Source organism: Paroedura picta, chromosome 8, assembly GCF_049243985.1.
Source record: "Paroedura picta isolate Pp20150507F chromosome 8, Ppicta_v3.0, whole genome shotgun sequence".
Classification (NCBI taxonomy): domain Eukaryota; kingdom Metazoa; phylum Chordata; class Lepidosauria; order Squamata; family Gekkonidae; genus Paroedura; species Paroedura picta.
In genome coordinates this window covers 21,908,293-21,917,629 of record NC_135376.1, presented here as the reverse complement: position 1 = coordinate 21,917,629, position 9,337 = coordinate 21,908,293, and positions in this window count along the sequence as shown.

The following is a 9,337-nucleotide window of genomic DNA, read 5'->3' as shown; positions in this document are numbered from 1 at the left end:
AAAGAAATTAAAAGACGCTTGCTCCTGGGGAGGAAAGCTATGGCAAATCTAGACAGCATCCTAAAAAGCAGAGACATCACCCTGCCAACAAAAGTGCGTTTAGTCAAGGCTATGGTCTTCCCAGTTGCAATGTATGGCTGCGAAAGTTGGACCATAAGGAAGGCCGAGCGTCAAAGAATTGAGGCTTTTGAACTCTGGTGCTGGAGAAGACTCTTGCGAGTCCCTTGGACTGCAAGGCGAACAAACCGGTCAGTCCTAGAGGAGATCAGCCCTGACTGCTCTTTAGAAGGCCAGATCCTGAAGATGAAACTCAAATATTTTGGCCACCTCATGAGAAGGAAGGACTCCCTGGAGAAGAGCCTAATGCTGGGAGCGATCGAGGGCAAAAGAAGAAGGGGACGACAGAGAATGAGGTGGCTGGATGGAGTCACTGAAGCAGTAGGTGCAAACTTTAATGGACTCCAGGGAATGGTAGAGGACAGGAAGGCCTGGAGGATCATTGTCCATGGGGTCGCGATTGGTCGGACACGACTTCGCACATAACAACAACAACAAATAACAACAAATAAAGGTAGTAATGAATAAAATTGCCTTGTTTTCAACGATGCACCTTTTATTTATTTTGTTATATTTATATCCCGCCCTCCCCTGAGGCTCAGGGCAGTTTGTAGAACTTAGGGTATGTTTGGGGAGTTCTCATTCCCTCCCCTGTTTTGTTCTAGCTCTGTGATTTAGTGATTAATAGGCTTGTATATGTGAGTTGAAACACCTAGTTATGCTTGCTTCCCACTCACCAGTTGTGATCAGGTAATCAGTTAATTAATAGTCAGCTGTTTGCAACCTGTGACACATGATCACACATGAAGCTGCTTTATACTGAATCAAGCTACTGGTCCATCAAGTTTAGGACAGTGTGCTCAAAACTAGCAACAGCTCTCCAGGGGCCTGATCTTTCTAACTGGGAATGCCGGGGTTTGAACCTGGAACCTTCTGTGTCGAAGCAGAGGCTCTTCCACTTAGCCACAGCCACTCTTATCAAATCACAGGAACTGTAGCCATTAGACAAAGACTTCTGGCTGAAGCCATTAGACATAGACTTCTGTGCAGAGTTATTCTAATCTAAAGCCATTGACTGGCATAATTGCAATAGGATTGCCCAGTTACATACTTCATTAACCTGAGTTTTTTGGATGGAAATTTCAATAGCCTTAATTATATTGCTGCGCTGTGTGACCTATTCACAAAGAACATTAACATGGACAGGAATGTTAATGTGGCTAAATGTCCCTTGATTAATTGCTTGAGAGGTTCTGAATGGTCTGGTTGCCTGATACTTGGACCTCTGCACTCTTGGTCAAAGCCGAAACCTTCAATGGTTGTCCGTAGGAGTACCTTGCAGGAATTAATAATTACAGTTTTGACTCCCATTTTCTCAGTAATCTTGCTGAGAAATTCACCAGCAAGAAATAAGGAAGCGGTGTATAGGTGAAAAATATATTTATTTCCTAATGTGTCTGGTGTTTTAATCCAACAAGACAAAAATTCTTCCAAAGTATTATGTATTCAAGTTGCTGTGCTCTAAAAAAATTGATCATATAAAGGAGCCAAAACAGGGACCAGATTAAGGTTACCCATTTTCAAGGTAAAGACCTTTTCTTCAATGGCTATCCCCTCTCTTCTCATATATCAGCAATTGTCATTTCTGTGTGAGTAATCATCTCTTAGTATAAATCGGCCAAATGGCTCATATGTTTTACCGGGGATCTGTGTTCTGCTAAGTGACGTCCAAAAATTTGATATTTTTCATAAGATTAGGTGAAGGCTAATTGCCCCTGGCAACCAGTTCAATTTAACATCCATTGCCAATGAAATTCTGTTCTCTGAACACCAGTGGGTTCCAGAATGGGATCTGGAATGAGGCTACCATACCAATTTAGAGAATGATCTTAAGCAGGTCTACTCAGAACCTTCCTCAGGCATCCTCAGTGGGGCTTACTCCCAGGAAACTTCTGTTAAAATTGCCGTTAGTCTACTAGCCATAAGAACAGACCCATATGGATTGGGGTTTCATGGAAAGTGCTGCACAGCATTTGCTGTAAACACCCGACACGGATAACGTATTTTGTATTTTCCTCACACTGTTTCCTTCCCTGATCTGGTTCTCTGCGCACATTAAATTACTGAAAAACAGTGGTTCTTTGGCTGCCTAGGTAACCATAACATCTTATCTGTCTAGTTCAGAGTTATTTATGTCATCACTTCTGCTTATGTAAATTGAAGACACTCTCAACAAATTTTCACAAATAACTATCAAAATTGCAGTGTTCTTTTGTCAAATTAATTCCTATAAAGCCATCGCACCCCCACCTTCATTCTCAAAATGCCATGAAAGTGTGATTTAAGCCTCAAACATTGGATTGGACTCACTTCCTGCTTGCATTCTCCTTGTAGGGATATAATAACATCTCCATGCTAATGCTGCTCCCTCTTAATCTCTGAAATTGATTAATGGCAATGGGATCCCTGATTATGCAGATGAGCCAGTTAGTGAAAGTGTTACACTTAATCTCTTTGTTTTTGAAAGTATAAGTGCCCACTGAATGTAATTAAACATTTTAGACAGGTTGGCTGTCAGGCACCGAAATGCTACAAATCAGGAATTTAAAACCTAATGGAATTTTAACTGTTTTCAGGTTCTCTTTATCATTTGTGTAGTTTCTCAGCCAGTATTTGTGTAAAAAGCATTAAAGTTATGACACAACAAAGCAATGAAAGATGGCAGGCAAATAGAGATGCATTACACAGCATTAGGTCATAGGCCCACCTTTGAACTTGTGTCTTTTGAATTTAGATATGAATCTGTATTTCACAGCCGACTCGTGTCAGTCTTAGCCAAATGTGTTCCATTCTTGATCTGCCATATATGATCTGGGTATTGCAGTTTTTGGCACTCACAGGTCTAGTTTTGGATATTGGGTAGAATATTGCTTTCCAAAGTACCATAGCCAAGGAAATCAACTTTCATCTGCTCCACTTAATATTTCTGGTAAGGGCTTGAAGGCCTCCGATTGGCCCCTCACCAGGACAGACAGCAGTTCCAGCCAGTCGGGTGAGGGCCCAATCGGAAGGTGCGATGCGCCTTCCGATTGGGCCCACAACAGGACAAGTCAGAGCTCTGCCAAGAAGCAGTGAGTACACGGTCAGTCTGGCCGCTCGGCTCGCCAACGGGGACGGGGCCCGTGATGGCTTCCCCGGGACCCGCTGAGCACTCCTGCCACCTCGCAGAGGGGGGAGGGAGGCCTTCTGGCCCCGGGGGGAAGGCTGCGTGCTTTGAATCTAGTTAAATCATATTGCACATCCAAACAGGATTGTAATAGCTATCTAATGATTTTTTACTTTACTATGCACATAGCAACACTGAATGGAAATGGAAACTCAATGCTTTGCCTTAAAGGTAAAGGTATCCCCTGTGCAAGCACCGAGTCATGTCTGACCCTTGGGGTGACGCCCTCTAGCGTTTTCATGGCAGACTCAATACGGGGTGGTTTGCCAGTGCCTTCCCCAGTCATTACCGTTTACCCCCCAGCAAGCAAGCTGGGTACTCATTTTACCGACCTCGGAAGGATGGAAGGCTGAGTCGACCTTGAGCCGGCTGCTGGGATCGAACTCCCAACCTCATGGGCAAAGCTTTCAGACAGCTGCCTTACCACTCTGCGCCACAAGAGGCTCCTGCTTTGCCTTACTGTATGGTAAAATCCAGCCCAATGAGCTCCCCCTCACTGTCAGTCTTCAAGCAGTGGCTGGACAGATACTTGTCCTGGATTGTTTAGGCTGACCCCATATTTTAGTATGGAGAAATTGAAAGGTGTGAAGGATATTTTGTACAGTGGGATAAAAAAAAATTGAATTGGTACATGGAAAATGTGTTTTGTAAAAGAACTTGTTTAAATATTTCTATACTGCCCCCCTCAGTATTACCAGCTCGGTAATAAATTATTTACCATATTACCTTCTTTTTCATTGTCTGTAGTTATGATATGTAGATATGAAAAATCCTGATGTAAAATGATCAACTACTTACACTATGTTCTTTTTTGTAATACCATTTTCTTTCTTTAGAAACAGGAAAAATTAATCCTTTTAACTATTTAAAAGGACAAACATTGTGATCAAAGATAATCCTCTGTGAAATCCAACTACTAAGCATTTGAGATATCTCTGTAGTACATTTATGGATACTGCAATTCCGGAAATAAATTTTGAATGAATCTGTGAGTCCTGTGAATCGGATTTCTTTAATGCACCACAGATGACATTTTTGCTGTAGTTTGCCAACTGTTCAGTTTAATTTCTTCAAATGCTGAGTTATGCAGGAAACTGTCAAAACAAAAACCTCTGTAAGAGTAAGATTGTTATATTTAGAACTACAAGAGACATCAGTCCCAATAGGGAGCTTGATGGTCTGCCCGTAGGGCAGTGGCATGGCCACAGAATTTGCTGGTCACCTCAAGAGAAGGGACTTCCTCTGCCACCCACAGCAGGCCAAACACAAGATTAATGGCCTAGAAAACCAGTTGAACCAGCAAGGCTCCTTTCCTCACCTTCAGCTTAAACAGGATGAGGGAAAGCAACCCCAACAGTTACAAAAATAGCTTCTGGATTTTGTTGGGCTAGGTTCTAACGGGCCCCGGATTCTTCACGTGATAAAGTTGAGCTATAGCAATGGTCTAGTTCACTGACTGCATCTTCTCTCAGCTGCATCTGTGGTCGCATGCTGCCTCGGCTTCCCATCAGTAGAAGGTGAATCCTATGGGGCTGATGGCTGAAGTGTGGCTGTCTCAGGCTATGGGAAGGCAGCTGGATGTTCTAGTAGTGATGCCTCAACAGTTGGATCCTTGGTGTCTAAGGGGGTTGTTACACAACTTGGGGGTCTCCCTGACATCCCTGCTTTTTCCCAGGTGACACTCCTGGTTCCTTGGCTCACTTTTCTGAGGATTCCAAATTTGAGTCCATGGACCGACCACTGGAGGTCATGAGAGCCAGTAGAATAGAATGAGGAAGACTGAGCATGTTCAGAGCATAAGGCAGTATGGATGCCATGTACCCCAAAGCATCAGGTTTCTTCAAGGGAACTGATCTTTGTAGTCTAAAGATGAGTTACAATACAAGGACATTCCTAGCCCCCTCCTTGAGGCTGGCATCCCTAGAGAATGGCTCTAACCCCTTGCAGGTTGTACTGTTTTAGAAGGCATGAGGCATCTAATATAGGATTGGTGTCAAGGGTCAGTCTGGTGGGTATCTGCTGACCAATGAGGGCTGTCAGTGGGCCTACGGACAATGGCGGCTTCTTCATGTGAGGGAGGGAGTCTGGAGGAATCAGCTGAGCATGGGGGAGGCTCTCCTTTATCCCCTCCTCCCTCATGCTAGCAAGTCTGTTGGCCAGCCATCAGTTCTTGAGTTCTCCTCCTCCCACAAGTAGCAGTTTTTAATAAGCTTAAATTTTGTATAGTGGAAGGGGCATTCAATGGTAGAAGGTGACTGAAAACTGAGAGACCAGGTGACATCAGCAATCTCCAGCATTCTGCCTTTCACAGTAGTGGCTTCTGAGTGTAGGGAAATCAGTTGTCTTTAGGGTGGACTGAGGCTCCCTCATCTTCCCTCCTCTCACTTCCTCCCTTCTTTTGGGCACAAGGCAAGTGGAAGCCTGGAAGGAAGTGGAGTCACAGAAGGCACTAATACTGCATCTGCCTGGCCCCATCCATGCATCCATGCATGCATGCATCCATCCATCCATCCATCCATCCTTGTGTCTTTTCTAGCAAATTATATAGGAGCCAAGCCATAGTAAGCCATAACTTTTGTCTTGGAGAGAGCGGAGGTAATTCAGTGGAAAGTGGTTTTGTGAATCAAAGGGGCCATCCATCCAAGAAAATATATGCTACTTTGTGATTTTTGCCATGAGACCCTAATTTCATGATCAGAGGAGGGAACAGACCTTTTTTTTGTTGATATATGGAGGAGAGGGTGAGATTCCCACTGGTACACTGCAATCCAGGAAGGGGGAAGTGAGTAGAACTAATGCTGGGGGATCTTCATTCATTTACAAAACTCTTGTGTGTCAAGAAAGGAGGGGGTAATCTCTTTTTAAATATACAATAATTGTTACTTAACCTTCTTTGTAGAATGATCCATTTTTATTTGCTGTATGTAAACAGCAATTCATTTTGTTTTTAAAGCCATTACAATCAGGTCGATTTTTTTAAAAAGCTTTATGAGATGAACTGCAAGCTGACAGGGAAATAGATTTCTTCTGTTTTTCTGAATAAATTGCTTTTCAAGACAATTCATTTTGTCATCTTTAAATTCTGTGCAATTATACAAGAAATGCCGGATAAGATGGGCAGAAGAGATGCTGCACCCTTTTCCAATTTTAATATATGGCACTTCATAACCTCAGAGGAAGAACACATCATTCCTCTAAAATATCATGCATCAAGAATCAACTGACGAACTACACTTTGTCACCCTTTATTGCCAGTTTGTGGTTCACGAAGTGATGCTTGTGAACTGAAGAGCCAACATGAACTTCCACAAATTTTGATACAGTTCATGGTGGTTAGCGGCAGTTCATGAAGAGCAGAAAACACAAACTGAACTGCAAAAATGTAGATTGTGCCCAACATTAATCAAGACATGGAAAAAACATTAATCAGCATTAATCAAGACGTTGTTTCAGTCCCTAAAAAATCAAAAATCCCTTTAAAAATTCAAAACCAAAAGTTTCTGAGTTTTCAAGAGATCTTCATCAGTCTGGAAGAAAGAGGGGACTGTTTCAGGGCATGATGAAGAATCCTATAGTTTGCAGTCTAAATAAATAAATACGAAATGCAGAAAGCATTACAGACTTAACTGAATTATGTGGTACAAAGCCGAGGTGGCTCGGTGCTACTTGGTGAAACTCCAAGATTTGTACGCACAAAAAGTAATTCAGTGCCACTTGATGAAGCTCCAAGATTCGTAAGTACAAAAAGACTGAGATTTTTTGACACACTGTACCAAAATCTAAGATTGCATTCTGAGGTAATTTTAAATTGCACATCTATTGATATTCTGATAAAATTAATGAAAAAAAATAAACTTCAAAATCCAGTTGTTAGTCATAATTTTTCTATTGCTTCTGTTTATTTTATTTTTTAACGGACTATCATGGCCCATGAGATTTGCATTCTGTGCACCAAACGCCAAGCAATCACATTCTTTCCCACTGTCCAATAATTACCGTACTTTCCATGGGCTATATTGCCTTAACATAGGCTCATTGTGTAATCCTGAACTAATCATTATAGCTTTTTCTAACATACTTCTCAGGGGTCTTTTGACAGACTGACTGACTACCAAAACTACAGTGGGCTCTATGATTGCCAAGTCTAGGTTGGGAAATACTTGGAAATTTTCGGGATGGAGCCTAGAGAGGGCAGGGTTTGGATAGGGACCCCAGCCGGATATAACACCATAGAATTCATCCTCTAAAACAGCCATTTTCTCCAGGGACATTGATCTTGATTCTTTGGAGATCAACTGTAATAGCAGAAGCTCTTCTGTTGCCACCTGGAGATTGGCAGCTATAGCCTGTCCAAGGAGGTTGGAAAGGCTTTCCGTGATCCATGCAAATCTAAATGATTCAAGAGGGCTCTTCTGCACAGGTAACAGAGCTGCACTCAAGTAGGTTCAGAAACCTACTTGAATAAATTATATTGTTTGAAGCATCAAATCCTGCATCAACTTGCTCAACTTAAATGTGATTTTCAGAGGCCCTATTCCATGTACAACCGTTTTCTGACTACACGAGGCAAGGCTTTAGAATTTCTAGTAGGGAAGCCTCCTTTTGAATCCAGCACGTATCAGGAAACGTGCAGAGCCATTTCCAAGGTGGAGTACAGATTTCCTCCTTTTGTAACAGAGGGAGCAAGAGATCTGATTTTCAAGATCCTGAAGCATAATCCATATCACAGGCTGCCTCTGGAAGAAGTGCTCAAACATCCCTGGGTTACAGCCAACTCAACAAAATCTCCCCGGCACCGAATGGCTGAAACCACTACCACCAAAGCGGACTAGTCCTAGCCCAGCGTGCACGGTAGTATTTCCGTTTGCGGCAACCGGGAGGTGTAATCAATTACAACGGTTGGGATGCGTCCGATGTAGGCTGCTTAGAACTGGCCTTGATCAAGGCAGAGGAGAATTCACACTGTGAGCATTAGTATTCGAAACAAATGTCCAGCAGCAGCATCTATGCCCTGTTGTTGCCCAGTTGTTGGTCCTCTGTAGTTACTGGATTTGGCCACAGTGAGAGACAGGATGCTGGACTAGATGCTGGACTAGATGGACCACCGGTCTGATCCAGCAGGGTTGTTCTTACATTATGTTCTTGCCTTAATGAATAACAATATTAAGTCCTGTATGAACGTTTGTGAGTCAGACCTCACGTTCTCAAATATAATGGGGGGGGGGGGAGAACCCAGTTACCTTAAGAATGACCTTCAGAAGGGGAGGGGGAAAGGGATCCATGGTGCAAAGAGAAGACTCTTAGGGTTCTCGCTAAGGGTATTCACATAGGAAGCCCTGCTATCTGGAGGCATGCAGGGTCTTTCACTGCCCATTGCCCGTTTCAGGATTACTGCACTTATGTTCTGTTCAGGATGTGAACTGCTCCACTGGGGGACGGGAATAGAGGTGACATTGTCTGGTTTTCTTTAGCTATACATAACAAATGGCTGCAGTCAAGAAGTGGGTCCAGTGAGCATGTTCCTGGTTTCCTGAGTCCGTTGGTTTTCTGAATGGAGTTTCTTCCTGAGTTGTGGTGTTGGGTATTCCTTCATTTTCCTTATTCCTGAAGTCAGTGGGAATCTGTGGGAAATAATTCCTTCTGTACTGATTCTTATGGGCCCCAACAGATTTGTTTTAGCTGCTAATTAAGTCTGGATGGGGTTTTAAAATTTAAAAAAGAGAAAAACAGACCTTGAGACCATAGTGTGTAAAACAAGCCTAAAATATAATTCCTTTGCACTGACCTCCAGCAGTTGTGAGAGCCACCTAATGCTACCAAAACACTGGGGAATATGTTTCAGGCACGGATGTCTGAAGCATTGCTTCTGTGTTCAGCAAACAGAATTTTAAAATAAGGGTTGTGCATTGCGTAAGCATTGTGTAATATTATGACTCAAGGAAACAAAGAGCCCTCAGCTACTTATCACACCATAGCAATCTTGTATTTCTTATTCTGCTAAATGCTACAAGGTGTTTACGGAACTACATAATTGCCGCCACCACAAAGCCTACT